Source organism: Leopardus geoffroyi, chromosome X (assembly GCF_018350155.1).
Source record: "Leopardus geoffroyi isolate Oge1 chromosome X, O.geoffroyi_Oge1_pat1.0, whole genome shotgun sequence".
NCBI classification, from domain to species: Eukaryota; Metazoa; Chordata; class Mammalia; order Carnivora; family Felidae; genus Leopardus; species Leopardus geoffroyi.
In genome coordinates this window covers 121,865,818-121,885,691 of record NC_059343.1, presented here as the reverse complement: position 1 = coordinate 121,885,691, position 19,874 = coordinate 121,865,818, and positions in this window count along the sequence as shown.

The following is a 19,874-nucleotide window of genomic DNA, read 5'->3' as shown; positions in this document are numbered from 1 at the left end:
AACTGGTATTTGTTGGAGATATCCATCATCACTTTAATTTCATGCCTGTGGGACTAGGTAGTCCACCTATGGAATTAGTGTTGCTGTAACCACTTCACAGTTCTAAAATGACGTTGTACTAAGAAGGACTTCATATAAATTATTTGGTTCAGCTAATGATATAATTTGAAAGACCATTTGCTGTAATATATTTGAACAATTTTATTTATTGTTAAAATTTTTTTTAAAAGTTTATTTTGAGAGAAACAGAGAGAGAGCACAAGTGGGGAAGGGGCAGAGAGAGAAGGGGACAGAGGATCCGAAGAAGGCTCCATGCTAACATCAGAGAGCCTGATGCGGGGCTCAAACCCATGAACTCGTGAGATCGTGACCTGAGCCACCCAGTTGCCCCCTATTTGAACACTTTTAAACGAGATTCTGTATTTCCCCAGAGGACAAAAATGTATTAAGGTTTGTATATATGTATAATATGTATTCTTTCAATTCTCATTGTCTAGGGACAATGGTATTTAATCAGCTTGATATAAAGACAGCACTAGGATAGGGATAAAAATGAAACTTTCATAGATTTACATTTTAGAAACTCCGTGCTATTGCCCAGAAAAACATAAATAATCAAGCTGATTGGATTCTCCTATATACTTTAATGTGACCTTGCCATTTGTAAGATGAAACTATATGAAAGAGTGACATACTATTAATGGTTGAACTGTTATTATTAGCCATGATTAAAATTTTGTTAGAAATTGTATGAAGACAATCTGAAATTAGCATGACCTTAATCTTGGAAGTATGATCAATTTAAATGTCATTGTAGAGCATTTAAGATTCTTGTCTTTATATCTGTTATAATTATGAGAAAGTAATTGAAAATCATAATACTTTAAGTTCCATTTTACAGTAGCTAAATTTATACAGTAATTATATCACTTTTTTCTTATATGTATAATGGCTCTCAAATATTATTTAACAGGCATTGTCTAAGTAATGCTAACATGAACTTAGATGTATTCAGAGTGCATGCCTATACAGATAACTAAATGTTATTGCTTCAAAGCCTATTCGCTTACTACCTTAGATTACTGTTTGTAAGATAGGCTCCAAGGCATTTATGAAAGTGATTTATTTAAAAAAAGGTCTAGACTAGTATGAATATAATAAAATCCAACCATTGTTATGGACTGAATTGTGCCCCTCCCCCAAATCGTATGTTGAAGTCCTAACTCCCAGTACCTCAGAATGTGAGTGTATTTGGAGATGGTTTTTAAAGAGGTAATTATGTTAAAATGGGGTCACTAGGATGAGCCATAATCCAATATAGCTGGTGTCATTATGAGAAGAAGAGATTAGGACATGAGGCCATGGAGGGAAAACCATGTGAAAATACAGAGATAAGATGGCCAACTGCAAGCCAAGGAGAGAGCCCTCAGAGGAAACCGACCCCGCTGACACCTTGATCTCAGACTTCTAGTCTCTAGAATTACAAGAGGATGCATTTTTATTGTTTGATCTGCCCAGTGTGTTGTACTTTACTGTAGCAGCCCTAGCAAAGTGATACAGTTATATAATACAGAGTTGTCATTTGTGTATATTCAATTGCATGGAGCCCCATTACTGATGGTGTATATGGCCTTGCAGCTGCTAAATTTGGCCCAAGAAGCAAGACAACTTGGTGTTTTCAATTATTTTCAAATGGAAGACCATAGACTGTTTGTATATGTTATTTTGCTATTGTGGAGTAGTAGTGGGGTGTAAAAGGGCAGCGACAAGCAATAATTCAGCTGTTTTCTCAACTCTGATAGTCTACTACCTATGAGTGTCATCAAATTCTGCTCTTTGTGCACGTGCTCTCTGTCTCTGTCTCTCTGTGTCTCTCTGTCTCTGTCTCTCTCACACACACAGAGTATGTGTTTGTGTGTGTGGACAGCATCAGCACTTTTCAACCTCAATTCTATACCAGTGAAATCATCAATTGTATATGTGATAGAAATAAACATTTCAGAAATTCTAGATCTTGCAAACTTTGACGTCCCACATACCCTTTCTGAAGAAGCTATTAGAGGCTGTTTTCCACCAAATGAGAAAGAAAACCACGGGCTAGACAAAACAGGCAGCATCAGAAAGGGGTGAAGAGGATTCCAGGAGGATGCTAAGCAGAACCCTGGGATGACAGCTGTGCCCCAGGTATAACTGGTCCTGGTTCTAGCTTCTTTCTGAAGACAGAGTGTCAGGTGAGCCTCACCCAAATGGCTTCACATTTGCTGGTAAACCTCCTGTCCCACTGTCCAGGGCCTTCTGCCTGGGTCAGCCAGCGACACCGTTTCGTCCTGCAGAGGTGTTCTGTTCTCTCTCCACGAGGAGCCTAAAAGCAAAAAGTACGTGGCAGCCTACCTTCCCGCCCATAGCCCTGTCCGACCTCCAGTACCAGACCACATCATAGCCCTGCCAGACGTCCCCCATGTGGTGAGCTTTTGCTTGCCCTGTTCTCACTTAAACCTCGTTCCCATTACTCCAGAAAGGGCTCTGGTAAACTCTCAGTGGAATCAAAGTTGACACTCCACTCAGCACACCTTCTCTTGAATGTCTTCATCTAACAATGGTGATATTGCCTTTTCTTCAGAGCTTGATAGGTTTGTGCTCCATACTTGGCTTTCCAAACAAAGTAGTGTGTGGAGGAGAGAGGAGGATGTTATAAGGGAGGGGCTCACAGGTCTTTTAAAGTATTGGTAAGGGTTAATTTCTTCACCTGGGTGTTGGGTGCTTGGGAGTTCATTTTATTGGTTTTACTACTATGAACATGTTTTGTTTATTTATTAGTACTCTTTAAAGTAGGTGCCTATAAACTTTTTCTGTAAAGGGCCAGATAGTGAAATAAATATTTTTGGCTTTGTGGATCATGCAGTCTCTGACACACCTACTCAACTCTACTGTTGTGGCATGAAAGCAGCCATGGACATACATAAACAACTGGATGTATTGTGTTCCAATAACGCTTCATTTACAGAAACAGGCGGTAGGTTAGATTTGGCCCATGAACAGTAATTTGCCAGCCCCTCCAAATTGCACGTACATGTTTTATATAGTCTTATAAATGTATGAGGATGCCAGTGTTCACCCCATGGTTGCTATGGTCTGAATATTTGTGTCCATGCCCCCTGCCCCCAATTCATATGTTGAAAATCTAACATCCAGGGTGATGGTATGAGGAGGCAGGACCTTTGGGAGGTGATTAGGTCATGAGGGTGAAGTCCTCAGGAGTGGAGTAGTACCGGGGTGTAAAAAGGCAGCGACAAGGAATAAGTGGGATTAGTGCCCTTCTAAGAGGCCTCTCAGAGGCTCCTTGTCCCTTCCGCCATGTGGAGATAATGAGGAAAAGTGTGCAACCCAGAAGAGGGCCCTGCCTTGACAACGCTGAAACCCTGGTCTTTGGGCTTCCAGCCTTCAGAACTGTGAGAAATAAATTTTGGCTGCTTATAAGCTACCCAGTCTGTGGAATTTTGTTACAGCAACCCAAGTGGACTAAGACAATAGTAAATTTACAAATAACTTTTTATCAGGGCACCTGGGTGGCTCAGTCAGTTAAGCATCCGACTTCAGCTCAGGTTGTGATCTCACAGTCTGTGAGTTCGAGCCCCACATCAGGCTCTGTGCTGACAGGTCAGAACCTGGAGCCTGCTTCAATTCTGTGTCTCCCTATCTCTCTGCCCCTTTTCCACTCACTCTGTCTCTCTCTATCAAAAAATGAATAAACATTAAAATTTTTTTTAAAATATTTTTTTAGCTCTTTCCTCTTTCTATGTGCTTCTTCCCTTCTTTTCTTTTATCTTTTAGTTTGATCAGTTGTCATATTACCTTAAAATTGTGATTTCTGACATATGCCCTTCCAGTAGGATGGCTACTGGATTGGGAATCAGGAAAACTCACTCCTACTCCCCACCTCTTCTACTGACTAGTTAAGTGAAAATGCCTTCCCTCCCTCTAGCCTCAGTGTCTTCCAATGTGGAATGACAGATTTGGACCAAGTGGTTTCAGAGGCCAATTCATAACTCAAGTAGTTCACTTTTTCAGATGTCTTACTATGATTCAATTTCAGACACTTACTCACGTACTTCCTGCCTCCCCCCCACCCACCCCACCCCAAACCCACAAGTGTAGCTTAAGTCATGCATGAACATTTTCTTGGTTATTTCCATCTCAGTGTTCTAGGTGAGAGGATTCATATTCTAATCAGTGTTTTAGATCTCAACATTCTGGGGTTGTCAGGAAGACAGTTGTTTTTTTTTTTTTAACTGCACAGATGAACTCCCAAGTGAAGAATAGAGACTTAGTAATTGTACTGTCTTCAGAGAAGAATTACAAAATCTATCCAAAATCTGTCATAATATCCTAATGGTGTTGGTTGCATTATAAATGAAAGGCTTGTCAAGTAATCTATTATAGAAATGCAATTTTTTAGGTGTTTATAAATCCCACAGTGCTGATAGTTTTCATACAGGTTGTCAACTGCAGTATAAAATTTTATTTCTATAGGTTTAGATTTATAGATGAGTATTAGAAATGAGAAGATAAAGCCCATAGTTCATTGGTAGAGAGCTGGACCAAACCCAGGGAAGAGTGAGTGGTCCTTGATGATGATTCATCTCTAAAGATGAAGACATCCGTCCAGGCTACCTAGGTAGTAGCTTGAGGCAGCACATTTAAAATAAAATGTACAGTGTTCTTATGAAGGGAGCAATGACAGTCAAATTTTTTTTCCAATAAATGAAAATTAAAAAATATGTCAAATGAGAAGATTGAGCATAATTAGTTTTCTGTGCTTTCGAGTCTTTGAGGTGATTATCTCAATAAGAGAAATCTTAATGTAATGAATTCCACCTATATGTATCAATTGGTTTCCATTTCTCAGTTCCAGCAAATGCATAGGAAATGAGTGCAAATTCAGATTCCACTTTACATAGTACTGAGAGATATACACTAGGAAAGTGAAGGTATTTTCAGAGAAGAAAATCAATTCATCCCAGTGGGCTGGGCTTGTCAATAGTGGCCTAGAAAAGTACCCATTGCTTAGAGAGAGTGCAGGTATTATGATGTCCTCATTTCTACCCTTTTCCTCACTCTGCCTCTATGATCTTCCAGTAAGCCTGGAACAGGGCCCTGCACATATTAGCTGCTAAGTAAAGATTTGTTGGCCTGAATTCTCTTTATATAGACTTTTTTTCTCCAGAGGAGCATCTCCTCAGCTTGAGTACCAGTCATAAAACAAGTCAAAAAGAGCATGGCTGTCTAGGTCAGAATGTAATCCTAAATACTTTATTTGAGTGAGGCTATTCAATTTCAATGTGCTGATTACCGAGTTCCTACTGTGTGTCAGAAATGAGGGAAGAGTAAATGAAGCTCCAGGTTTTGAAGTTGTGAGAGGGATATTTCAGTTTAAATTCTATTTTATTCCATTCTAATAAATAGATATTTATTGAATGTATACTCAGAGCCAGACTATGTGAGGCGCTGATTGTCAATTACTCTTCAAAATAGCATGGCACAAATGGGGTTTTCATTTTCCCTGTTTTGTAGATGAATTTAGAGGGTCTAGTGAGGTTATAAGCCCTACCAAGATGATCCTCAAAATAGTAACATATAAGGTGGGAGTGAAGTATAAGTTTTTTGCCTCCAAACTCCATATTTTCTTCCACCACACCAAACTGGTCTTTAAGAAGCTCTGTTGCTTAGACACAAATAGGAGCTCTTTAATCTGGCTGTTCTCCTACTTTCAGAACTGGGGAGACCCCCTTAGACATTGACCAGTTGTCTGCCTCCCTGTTGCTGAGCCTAAGTAATCAGACCTGAAACTTAGGATACACAGGGCAAGGTAGCTAATTTGCTTACTTGTCTTCCATTGGAACAAGTTAATTTCTCTGGGATTTTTTTTTTTTATTTCTAAAATAGATTTAACAAAATCACCCATACCGCAGGGGTGTTATGAGTATTCAGTCTTCCAGTTTCTTAGATAAACCACTAGCCCTACCTAATCTAGGCCACACCTCTGCCCATTTGTTTGTTTGTTAATTGATCCATTCACCCAACATTTATTAAGCATTTAGTTTATGTTGGACAGTGTGGTTGGTACAAGGGATTCAGCTGTGAATGACACAGCTCTTGCCCTTATAGACTTCTGGTCTAGAGGGGAAGACAAGCATGAATCAAGCAATTATAATGAAGTATGACTACAATAGGTGGTGCTCTGGGACTAGACTAGCGGGCCCCGAAAGGCCACTCCCTAGAAGAGGTGAGAAGTAAAGAGATGAATGGAAGTTACCAGGCTAAGGGGGAGGAATATAGGAGCAGATTAAACATGTTGCTGGATGTCTGCTGTTTTTAGCCATTTCCTCCCCACATCTCCAGCCCCCACTTCAAAGCCTTCATAAGTCATATAATGCTATGGTACTTGGCCACAGGGGAGCAGGTGTAAGGATTAATGACCCTGTAGGAAAATGCTCTTGCCCTAATTAATCAAGAAAGACTCACTCTTGGCCACGCCCATTCAGGGCCTTACATAACCTATGTTCACTTGGTTCTTATATACTGTTAATATTCCTATATATTGTTACATAGGTATATTCTTATATACTTTTAAAACTATCCACATCTCTCTGAGATGTTTAAAGACCTTGCTAGGGAACAAGTTCAGGAGAACTGGGCACAGGACTGAAGGGATGGTTAGCAATACATCTGTTTACTAAATAAGGCAACTTTTCTCCAGAGCTTTTCAATCTATGTGGATATAGACAGTGTGGGTGATGTGTGAATAGATCTTTTCATCTCTTATGTGAGCCGGTATTTACTTACCTCAACCTTCATACTTCCTCTTTGTGTTATTTTCCTTTCTTTTGATTCAGACTTTATCTTTGTCCCTAAGAGCAAAAGAAACTAATGATTACTACAAGGGCAGCCTAGTCAGCAAATAGTCTCCTGTCTTGTTAGTGATTTTCCAGAAGCTTGAAATTGCACTGTGTGTGTTGGGGGCTAAAGATGGTTTAAAAAATAATAAATTATTTCAGAAATCTTTGAATAGTCTTGAAAAACACCGTTGTCTGTCTGTTCAAATGTTACCAGGTTTCTGACATGATCTATATGTTCTTTCCCTTCTGTCAGTTGAGTACTTGTCATCTGTAGCTTAATGGGCCTGTGGTGCACCTTCATTATCTAGGTCACTATACACAAAAGGAGACTTTTTGATTCTCTGCACCCTTTGGCTCTTTGATTAGTATCTATACATTTATGCCCTTATTCAGTTGTCTATCAAATATTTCTTGATCAAGGCTCTGGAGAGGTACTGGGGAAAATCCGAGAAGAAAAAGACATGATCCCTTTGCCTAAGGGATTCAAGGGGAAAAGCATACACAAGCAGATAACTCATGAGGCAGTGTGATACATAGTGTGACATTGATGTGTACAAATTGCCGTGGGATACTTTCTCTCAAGTTGGCAAAAGTTTCTAGAGGGGATGAGGGTGTTTGACTCCTATTCATTAAATCATAGTATCTAAGATTTCTTTCATTGAAGTATACTTGACACACAATGTTTCATTAGTTTCAGGTGTATGACACGTTATGCCATGCTTACCACAAATGCAGCTACATTTGTCATCTGTATCTAAGATTTTTAAATAACATTGTGACTGATGGTTGCAACTTATCTAGTGAGAATATGGCCTCTGAGAACTGAAGTTATAGTTTTGTGTATTCTGTACCCTAATCTCATGATCACAAGCATGTTATAAAACATTGGTCTTTGACTCAGTGCCCAGTATCAAAATCTCTGTAACCTGGACACCCCTCCCCCCATTTTCCCTCTCATTCAACAGGTGCCTCTAAGGGTAACCTGCATCCATACCTCTTCTGCACTTTTGGATGCATTTATTATAGTCTCAGCAAGCTTAGCTTTTTAATATAATTGAAGTATAATTGATCTACATTATATTAATTTCAGGCACATAATGTAAATGATTCAACATTTGTATACATTGCAAAATGATCACCACAATAAGTCTAGTTACCATCTGTCACCATACAAAGTTACATTTTTTTTCTTGTGATGGGAACTTGTAAGATTTACTTGTAATACAATATATTTACTGTAGTCACCATGCTGCACATGACATCCCCATGACTTACTTTTTATAACTGGAAGTTTGTACCTCTTGATCCCCTTCACCCATTTCACATATCCCTCACCACCCCCTCCCCTATGGCAACCACTGTGCAGGCAACCAATCTATTCTAAGTTTGATTTGATTTGTTTTATTTATTAGAGTCCACATGTAAGTGAAATCATATGGCATTTCTTTCTCTCTCACTTATTTCACTTAGCATAATACTTTCAGAGTCTATCCGTGTTGTTGCAATTGCCAAGATTTCATTCTTTTTTGTGACTGAGTAGTATTCCATATATATATATATATATATATATATATATATATATATATATTATATATACACACACACACATACATACATACATACATACATACATACCACATCGTCTTTATCCATTTGCCCACCCATGGACACTTGTTTCCAAATCTTGGCTATTGAAAATATAATGCTGCACTGAATATAGAGGTGCATATATTTTTTCAAATTAGTGTTTTGGTTGTCTTTGCTGGATCATATGGTAATTTTATTTTTAATTTGTTGAGAAACCTCCGTACTGTTTTCTATAGTGGCGGCACTAATTTACATTCCTATCATCAGTGCACAAGTGTTCCTTCTTCACATCCTCACCAGCGCTTGGTATTTCTTGTCCTTTTGATAATAGCCATTCTGACAGGTGTGAGGTGGTATCTCATTGTGGTTTTGACTTGTATTTCCCTGATGATGAGTGATGCTGAGCATCTTTTCATGTGCCTGTCAGCCATCCATTTTCTTTGGAAAAATGTTTATTCGGATCGCCTGCCCATTTTGTAATTGGGTTGCTTGGGTTTGTTGTTGTTGTTGTTGTTGTTCTTACTGAGTTATGTAAGTTCTTTATATATTTTAGATATTAAGCCCTTACTGCATATATAATTTGCAAATAACTTCTTCCATTCAGTAGGTTGCCCTTTCATTTTGTTGATAGTTTCCTTCACTGTGCAGACGCTTTATAGTTTGATGTAGTCCCATTTGTTTATTTTTGCTTCTGTTGCCATTGCCTTTGGAGCCCCTGCAAATATCGCCAAGAGTCAAGGAGCTTACTGCCTGTGTTTTCTTTTCTTTTTTTTTTTTTTAAGATTTATTTATTTTTGAGAGAAAGAGCACACAAGCAGGGAATGGGCAGGGGTTGGGGGGGACATAAAATCCAAAGCAGGCTCCACACTGACAGCAGTGAGCCCAGTGTGGGGCTTGAACTCACGAAATGTGACCTGAGCCGAGACTGAGCCACCCAGGTGCCCCCTCCCCCACTGCCTGTGTTTTCTTCTAGGAGTTTTATGGTTTCTGGTATTACATGCAAGTCTTTAATCCATTTTGAGTTAATTTTTGTTTATGGTTTATAATAGCGGTCTATTTTCATTCTTTTGCATGTGGCTGTCCAGTTTTCCCAACACCATTTATTGAAGAGACTGTCCTTTCTCCATTGTATATTCTTGCCTCCTTTGTTGTAAATCAATTGACCAATTTATACATGGGTTTATTTCTGGGCTCTCTATTCTGTTTCATGGATCTATGTGTCTGTTTTTATGCCAATATCGTACTGTTTTGGTTACTACAGTTTTGTAATACAGGCTTTAAAAAGTTTTTATTTAAATTCCATTTAGTTAACATACAGTGTAATATTAGTTTCAGGTGTACATTATAGTCATTCAGCACTTCCACACAATACCCTGTGCTCATCACAAGTGCGCTCCTTAACAACCCCCCCCCCATCCCACTTCCTTTATGGTAACCATCAGTTTGTTCTCTATAGTTAAGGGTCTGTTTCTTGGTTTGCCTCTCTCTTTTTTCTCCTTTGTTTTTTTTTCCCCTTAAATTCCACATATGAGTGAAATCACATGGTATTTGTCTTTCTCTGACTTATTTTGCTTAGCATTATACTCTGTAGCTCTATCCATATCATTGCAAATGGCAAGACTTCATTCTTTTTCATGGCTGAGTAATATTCCATTGGGGTGTGTGCACGTGTGCATGTGTGTCTGTGTGTGTACACACACATACATACATACATATATACCACATCTTCTTTGTCCATCTATTGATGGACACAGGCTGTTTTCATAATTTGGCTATTGTAGGTAACGCTGCTATAAACATCAGGGTGCATGTATCCCTTTGAATTAGTATTTTTGTATTCTTTGGGTAAATACCTAGTAGTGCAATTGCTGGCTCATAGGCTAGTTCTATTTTTAACTTTTTAGGGCCTTCCATACTGTTTTCCAGAGTGGCTGCACCAGTTTGCATTCCCAACAGCAGTGCAAGAGGGTTTCCCTTTCGCCACATCCTCACCAACACCTGTTTCCTGTGTTGTTGATTTTAGCCATTCTGACAGGTGTGAGTTGGCATCTCATTGTAGTTTTGATTTGTGTTTCCCTGATGATGAGTGAAGTAATATAGTTTGAAATCAGAAAGCGTGACGCTTCCAGCTTTCTTCTTGTTTCTTAAGACTGCTGTAGCTTTTTCAGAGGTTTTGTGGTTTTATACAAATTTTAGTATTGTTTTTTCTAAAATTTTTTTTTTCAACGTTTATTTATTTTTGGGACAGAGAGAGACAGAGCATGAACGGGGGAGGGGCAGAGAGAGAGGGAGACACAGAATCAGAAACAGGCTCCAGGCTCTGAGCCATCAGCCCAGAGCCTGACGCGGGGCTCGAACTCACGGACTGCGAGATCGTGACCTGGCTGAAGTCGGACGCTTAACCGACTGCGCCACCCAGGCACCCCTAGTATTGTTTTTTCTAATTCTGTGAAAAAATGCTATTGATATTTCAATTGGGACTACATTGAATCTGTAGATTGCTTAGGGTAATATAAACATTTTAACACTATTCATTCATCCAATCCATGAGCACGCATTATCTTACCATTTATTTGTATATTCAATTTCTTTAAGCAGTGTCTTATACTTTTCAGTGTCTCTCACCCCCTTGGTTAAATTTATTCCTAGATATTTTATTTTTGTCCAATTGTAAATGGGATTGTTGTCTTCATTTCTCTTTCTGATAGGTTGTTGTTAATGTATAAAAATGCAACAGATTTTTGTGTATTGATTTTGTACCCTACAAGTTTACCAAATTCATTTCTCAGATCTAATAGGGTTTTTTTGTAGAGTCTTTAGAGTTTTCTATATATAAAATCATCCCGTTCACAAATTGTGATAGTTTTACTTCCACCTTTCCAATTTGGATGCCTCTTATTTATTTTTTTCTACCAAGGACTTCTTTTTTTTTTTTTAATTTTTTTTTTCCATTTTTTAATTTATTTTTGGGACAGAGAGAGACAGAGCATGAACGGGGGAGGGGCAGAGAGAGAGGGAGACACAGAATCGGAAACAGGCTCCAGGCTCCGAGCCATCAGCCCAGAGCCTGACGCGGGGCTCGAACTCCCGGACCGCGAGATCGTGACCTGGCTGAAGTCGGATGCTTAACCGACTGCGCCACCCAGGCGCCCCTCTACCAAGGACTTCTAATACCATGTTGAATAAAAGTGGTGAGAGGTGAACTTCCTTGTCTTGTTCTTGATATTAAAGGAAAAGCTTTTAGGTTTTCACTGTTGAGTAGGATATTGGCTGTGGACCTGTCATATATGGCCTTGATTATCTTGAGGTACGTTCTGTCTATACTCACTTTGTTGAAAGTTTTTATCATGAATGAATGTTGATTTGTGTCAATTGCTTTTTATGTTTTGTATTCATCTACGGAGATGATATGATTTTTATCTTTCATTTTGTTAATGTGGTATACCACGTTGATTGATTGGTGGATGTTGACCCATCTTTTTATCCCTGGAAGGTAACTTGATCACTGTATATGATCCTTTTAACGTATTGTTGAATTTGCTTTGCTAATATTCTGTTGAGGATTTTTGCATCTATGTTCATCGTGGATATTAGTCTGTAATTTTCTTTTTTTTGTGGTATCCTTGCCTTGTTTTGGTATCAGGGTAATGCTGGCCTCATAAAATAAGTTTGGGAGAATTCCCTCCTCTTCAGTTTTTGGAAGATGTTGTGAAGGATAGGTATTAAATCTTTTCATATTTTGTAGAATTCACCAATGAAGCCATTTGGTCCTGGACTTCTATTTGTTGGGAGATTTTTGAATACCAATTTAGTCTTTCTATTTATTCATGATGCAGTCTTGGAAGATTGTGTGTTTCTAGGAATTTATCTATTTCTTCTAGGTTGTCCCACATTTTGGTTTATAATTGTTCATAGTAGTCTTTTATCCTTTGTATTTCTTTGGTATCTGTTATAACTTCTCCTCTTTCATTTCTAACTTTTGTTTGAGCCCTTACTCTTAATGTCTAGCTAAGAGTTTGTCAACTTTATCTTTTCAGAGAAGCAGCTCTTAGTTCATTGGTCTTTCCTATTGTCTTTTTAGTCTCTATATCATGTATTTTTTTGTTTATGTATTTCCTTCCTTCTACTGACTTTGGGCTTTTTTTCTTCTTTTTCTAGTACCTTTAGGTTCACACTTAGATGGTTTATTTGAGATTATTCTTGTTTCTTTAGGTAGGCCTGTATCAATAAACTTCTGTCTTAGAACTGCCTTTGCTGCATCCTATAGATTTTAGTATGTTGTGTTCACAATGTCAGTGGTCTTAGGTATTTTTTCATTTTTCCTTTGATTTCTCCATTGACCCATTGGTCGTTCAGTAGCATGTTGTTTAATTTCCACATATTTGTATTTTTCCAGTTTCCATTTTGTAAATGACAGTTTCCGTTCATTGTGGCTGCACAAGATGCTTCATATAATTTCAGTCTTCTTAAATTTATTGAGTCTTGTTTTGTGGCCTAACATATGATCTGTCCTGGACAGTGTTCTATGTGCACTAGAGAAGAATGTATATTCCACTGTTTTTAGATGGAATGTTCTATGTATATCTTTTATGTCCATCTGGTCTAATGTATTATTTAAGGCCAATGATTCTTTACTGATTTTCTGCCTGGGTCATGTATCCATTGATGTAAGCGAGGTATTAAAGTCCCCTACTCTTATAGTATTGCTGACAATCTCTCCTTTTAGGTATGTTAATATTTACATGTTTAGGTGCTTTTATGTTGGGTGCATGGATAACTACAAATATATATTCTTGCTAGATTTTCCCTTTTATCATTATATAATCCCCATCTTTGTCTTTTATTACAGTATTTGTTTTAATGTCTATTTTATCTGATATAAATATTAGCTACCTCAGCTTTCTTTTGGTTTCCATTTGCCTGAAACAAATTTTTCCACCCCTTCATGTTCAGTCTCCGTGTGTCCTTACAACTGAAGTGAGTCTTTTGTAGGCAGTATATAGATGGGTATTATTTTGTTAATCCATTTAGCCATTCTGTATCTTTTGATTGGACATCACCTTAAAGAAGTCCCTTTAACATTTCTTATAGGGCCAGTTTAGTGGTGATGAACTCCTTTATCTTTTGTCTGTCTAGAAAGCTGTTTATGTCTCCATCAATTCTGAATGATAATCTTATCCTATAGAGTATTCTTGGTTGGAATGTTTTCCTTTCAGGACTTTGAATATGTCATGCCACTCCCATTTGACCTGGAAACTTTCTGCTGAGAAATCTATTGATAGCTTTACGGGATTTCCCGTGTATGGAACAATTTGTTTTTCTCTTGCTGTTTTTCAGATTTTTTCTTTAACTTTTGACATATTAATTATAGTGTGTCTTGGTGTGTATCTCTTTGGGTTCATCTTTTTAGTTTTTTTTTTTTTTAATTTTTAACTTTTAAAAAAGTTTTTATTTTAGGGGCATCTGGGTGGCTCAGTTGGTTAAGCATCTGACTCTTGATTTAGGCTCAGGTCATGATCTCATGGTTTGTGGGATTGAGCCCCATGTCAGGCTCCACACTTACACTCGCTCTCTCTCAAAACAAATAAATAAACTTAAAAAAAAGTTTTTATTTTAATCACCTGGTGTTCATCACAACAAGTGCATTCTTTAATCCCCATCACCTATTTCACCCATCCCCCTACCCATCTCCCCTCTGGTAATCATCAGTTTGTTCTCTATAGTTAAGAGTCTGTTCTTTGTTAACCTGTCTCTTTTTTCTCCTTTGTTCATTTGTTTTGTTTCTTAAACCTCACATATGAGTGAAATTGTATGGTACTTGTCTTTCTCTGACTTATTTCACTTAGTGGTATAGTCTCTAGCTCCATTCATGTCATTGCAAATGACAAGATATCATTCTTTTTGATGACTGAATAATATTCCATTGTATATATACATATACCACATCTTCATTATCCATTCATCAATCGATAGACACTTGGGCTGTTTTAATAATTGACTCTTGCAGGTAATTCTTCTATACACATCAGGTATATACTTTGAATTAGTATCTTTGTATCTTTTGATTAAATTCCTAGAAGTGTAATTGTTGGTTTGTGCGGTAGTTCTATTTTTAACTTTTGAGGAGCATCCATACTATTTTCCACAGTGGCTGTACCAGTTTGCATTTCATCAATAGTGCAAGAAAGTTCCTTTTTTTTCCATACCCTTGCCAAAACCTGTTGTTTCTTGTGTTGTTGATTTTAGCCATTCTGACAGGTGAGAGGTGATATCTCATTGTAGTTTTAATTTGCTTTTCCCTGATAGTGAGTGACAATGAGCGTCTTTTCATGTGTCTGTTGGCCATCTGTATGTCTTCTTTGAAGAAATGCCTGTTTGTGTCATCTGCCCATTTTTTAAATTGGATTATTTGTTTTTTGGATATTGAATTTTATAAACTCTTGATATGTTTTGGATACTAACCCTTTATTGGACATGTCATTCTCCCTCTTTGGGTTCATCTTGTTTGGAACTCTGGGCTTCTTGGGTCTAGATATCTGTTTCCTAGCCCGGGTTTGGAAAGTTTTTAGCCATTATTTTTTCAAATAAGTTGTCTGCCCATTCGTCTCTCTCTTCTCCTTCTGGAACCCCTATAATGCAAATATTATTTGGCTTGATATTGTCCTATAGGTCCCTATATTGACTTTTTGACATTCTTCTTTCTTTTTGCTGCTCTATTTGGATGAGGCAAAAGGAGAGCAAAAAGATGGCATCCCCCAGCCTGTGTGCCTTGAGAATACTTCCATAGCCTCTAGATGTGTCATAATCCTGAAGCATGCCCCTCAAACAACTCAAGCTCTAGGACAAGTATATAGGCCTTTTTCACAGGAAGATAGGGTGTGTTTTATTCTACTCTTGTGCAGTGCCCTGGGGATGGTAGTCTGCCAAGAACTATCTTTCTGATTATTTCAGACCTATAGGGCTCAGGAACACAATCTTTCCTGGCAAGCAGAACCAGGCCTTCAAGGAGTTTCCATTATGTTGGCTACATGTGCCTAACAACTCTGGCAGAGCTACAGGGGTGATGCAAAGGTGGGGCATCCAGCTGCCTGGCTCTGGTGAGGCCACAGCGGTGAGGTGTGGGCAGGGTGTACCAGTACTAATAGGTTAGAAGGGGAGTGCAAAAATGGTACCTTCCACTGCCAACACTAGCAAGGTAGATTAAGAGCATAAAAATTGCACTAACCAGTCCCTGAAAAGAGTCCTAACAGGCTCCTCCCTCTCAGTTTAAGATTAGCAAATGAGACTCTGTCATGTATGGTCTAGGCACTTTTCAAATTGTTGCTTTTGTGTTGGATCCTGGGGCGAGTGAGTCTGCATGTGAGCCCTTCAAGAGTAGATCTCTATCTCCTACAGCCCTATGATTCTTCTGGATGTAAGGCCCTTTGGTTTTCAAAGCCAGACATTTTGGGAGCTCATCTTTTTGGTGCAGGTCCCAAGCATTGAAGTGCCCAATGTGGGGCATAAACCCCTCATTCCTCAGGGAGAAACTCTATATTTGTGGGATTTCTGATTGTGGGTCACTGTGCTGGGGGTAGAGTTTTTGAAAAGACTACATTTCTCCATCCTGTTTCATACCTGTCTCAGTGTGGCCCTTTTATTTATTTATTTTTAATTTTAATTAATTTATTTATTTTTAGTATATGAAATTTATTGTCAAATTGGTTTCCATACAACACCCAGTGCTCATCCCAAAAGATGCCCTCTTCAATACCCATCACCTCCCCTCCCCTCCCTTTGTTGTGGAGGAGCTGTACAGCTAGTTTTCAGGTCTTTTTCAGACATAAGCATTTCATATGTAGCCATAGAATTTTTGTGTTTGTGAGGAGGTGAGTTCAGGATTTTCCTATGTCGCCATCTTGAACTGCCTCCTCTAATGGTGGAGAGTGCCTTCTACCACCCCTATGGCTCCACCAGAGCTTTTATCTATGCTACTTACCTTTTCTTTCCTTTTTGATTAGTTTTCTTATTGTTGTTTTTCTAGTTTCTTAGCAGAATACTTAACTCATTTGTATTAAATCTTTCTCTTTTTTAAACAAATATTTTAACTCTATAAATTTTCCTGAGTATAGCTTTTAGTTATATCCCATTATATATATTTTGATATGAATTATTTTCCTTTGTGTTAAGTTCTAGAAAATTTATAACTTCAAATTTTTTCAATTTGGTGTTTGTCAGAGTGTTCCTTAATTTTTATATGGTGAAGTTATAGGGTCATCTCTGGGTTGTTAATTTCTTTTTATTGGACTGTGGTCAGTGTATGTGAACTATATTATCTTTAAATTTGAGAATCTAATTAGCTTTTCTTTTGGTCAGTATGTGATCAATTTTTATTAATGCTCCAATAACATAAGAGAAGAATGTATTGTTGTTTGTAAAGGCAGCTTCTCTCTGTCTCTCTCTCTCTCTCTCTCTCTCTCTCCTCTGTATTTTTGTGTGGTGGGTGATATGTGTGTATATACACAGATGGTCCCCGGCTTATGATGGTTTGACTTACGATTTTTCAACTTCACAATGGTGTGAAAGTGAAATACATTCAGTAGAAACTGTACTTTGACTTTTGACTTTTGAATTTTCATCTTTTTCCAGGCTAGTGGTATATGATCCAATACTCTCTCAATGCTGGGCAGTGGCAACAAGTTGCAGCTCCCAGTCAAGTATGTGATTCAATGGTAAACAACCAATACACTTAACCATCCTGTAACCATACATTCTGTGTTTCACTTTCAGTGTAGTACTCAATAAATTATGTGACATATTCAGGACTTTATTATAAAATAGGCTTCGTATTAGATGATTTTTTTCCAACTCTAAGCTAATATAAGTGTTCTGAGTGTGTTTAAGGTAGGCTAGGCTAAGCTATGATGTTTGGTAGGTTGGGTGTATTAAATGCGTTTTTGACTTAAAATATTTTCAATATAATGATGGGTTTATTGGAACATAACCCCATGGTAAGTCAAGGAATAATATGTTTATTAGGTTGAGATTTTAATGGATATTATTTAAGTATTTTATAAGTTTGTTTTTTTTTTTTTTTTGGTATGGCCTCCTCCTACTTCTATCCTCATCAGTGACCCTCAGCTTTTTTTCATTTTTGTTGTCTTCCTAGAACATTTTGCTTAATGTATTTCATTGGTATGCTGTTTTTTTTTTTTTTTTTTTTTGCATAGTGATTTACTCTAGTTTTATTAACTTTCTTGGTATTAGCTTTTACTGTCACAAAATTTCTTCCTGTCTGATCTAATACTTTAGATCTTGGGGTGGCTGATATGTATATTGTTACTCCTTTCATTGCATTTGCTTGATATAACTTAGCATATCATTTTATTTATTTTCTTTCTATTCATTACAAATATTAAGTTTTTGTGAGGAGATAATTGGGGCAAAGTCTGGCCAGATACCCAACCTGGCTGCTCTTTCTGTGTCAGTAGCTAAATGACATTTTCCAGTACTCTTACGTGAAGATGGGGACACAGGACTGGTCTGGTCAATAAGATGTGGACAGAAGTAATTTGTGTCACGTAAAAGCCTTGCCTTGAAAAGATCCCTTAAGATCCTTTGTGTTCGCACCCTTTTTTTGTTCATGGGCTGACTAAACTTAGAGGATCCAGCAGAGGATTTTGAGGCCCTATCAGAAGGCAGACCTAAGGATGGAGGCTTATATGGAAAACTTTAAGGAGAACACCCAAGTGGATTGTGACATGAGGGGATCTGTTTTGTTTTGTGGGGTTATGTTTTTGGTTATAGTATTTAATGTACCTTAATATAGACATAAATTTACAATGCCACAAACTCAAAAGGTCCACACATGTATATAGGGGAGAGTAATTCATCCTTCCCCTCTGGCCTTGTACCATGTTCTCTTCTCCAGAGGCAGCCATACTCAACAGTTTTTATGTATCTCCCAAGATAATTTTGTTCATATCCTTTTACTTATTTACTATTGAATCACTGATATTTTCTTATTGATTTAAAATTTCTGTTTATATATTAAGGAAATCAGGGCTTTTGGTGGTATAAATGGCTAGCATTTTTCTCAGTGTATTGGTCTTTTTTTCCATATAGAAAGTTTGATTTATATGTGGTCAAATTTGTCAGTGTTTTAATGGAATCTCAGTTTTAGCATGCACAATTCCTCTACATTTATCAAAATATCAAGTTTAAATAGACCTGTGCTTTCTCCCCCTCAAGTCATTGACTTGTCCACTCTCCCATTTCCATCAACACCTTTAGAAGTCATTTACAGGGGCACCTGGGTGGCTCAGTTGGTTAAGTGTCCAACTCTTGATTTCGGCTCAGGTCATGATCTTGTAGTTCATGAGTTCGAGTCCTACATCAGCACAGTGCCTGCTTGGGATTCTCTTTCTCCTCTCTCTCTCTGCCCCTACCCTACTTGTGCTCTCTTTCTCTCTCAAAATAAATAAATAACTTTAAAAAATTTAGAAGTCATTTACTTTCCTGTCTCTCAAGACTAACCAACTCCCCCACCTTCACCCCGTATCTCTTGGGTTTCACTCAAGTAGTTTGGAATTTTAGTTCCAGGCTATTTATTTTCAATTAGAAAATGTCTCTTCTGTTTCAAAAATCCTTGCAAAGCCATTTTATTAGTTTCTAGTATCATTATTCCTTCAGCCATAATTATAAAATGATATGATTCACTGTTCAATGTTGTTTCTTGTACTTTGTTCAGAAGATTTTTGTTCTGATTTGATTTTCATTTAGCTAGAATACTTCCTTGAATGAGTTCTTCAGACATGCCTTCTTAACCCTTGCAAGTCTTAAAATATCTGGGTTTTTCATATAAAGAAGATGTTGGCCAAGAGGCATTTCTTTCTTTTTTAAAAAATGTTTATTTATTTATGTTGAGAGTGAGAGCATGAGTGGGGGAGGGGCAGAGAGAAAGGAAGAGAGAGAATCCCAAGCAGGCCGTGCCACTGGCTGTCAGTGCAGAGCCTGATGCGGGGCTCGATCTCATGAATTGTGGGATCATGACCTGAGCTGGAATCAGGAGTCAGAGGGTTAACTGACTGAGCCACGCAGGCACCCCCCAGTAGGCATTTCTTAGCTATAGTTCTTTTATCTCAGCAAACTGTAGATGTTGCTGCACTGTATTCTAGCTTCTAGTATCACACATGACTTGCCAGATGCTACTCTGTTTATTTTCCTTTAATAAGAAAGCTTTCCTTTCTTTAGAAACTTTTAAGAATTTTTTTTAACCCTGGAGTTCAGAAAGTTAATCAGGGTATGTCCAACTGTGTCTATTTCATTAACCATGCCTCGGTCTCAGCAATCTTTTAGAGTCTCAAAACTCAAGTTATTCTTTAGCTTAAGAAAGTTGTTGCTATTATGTGG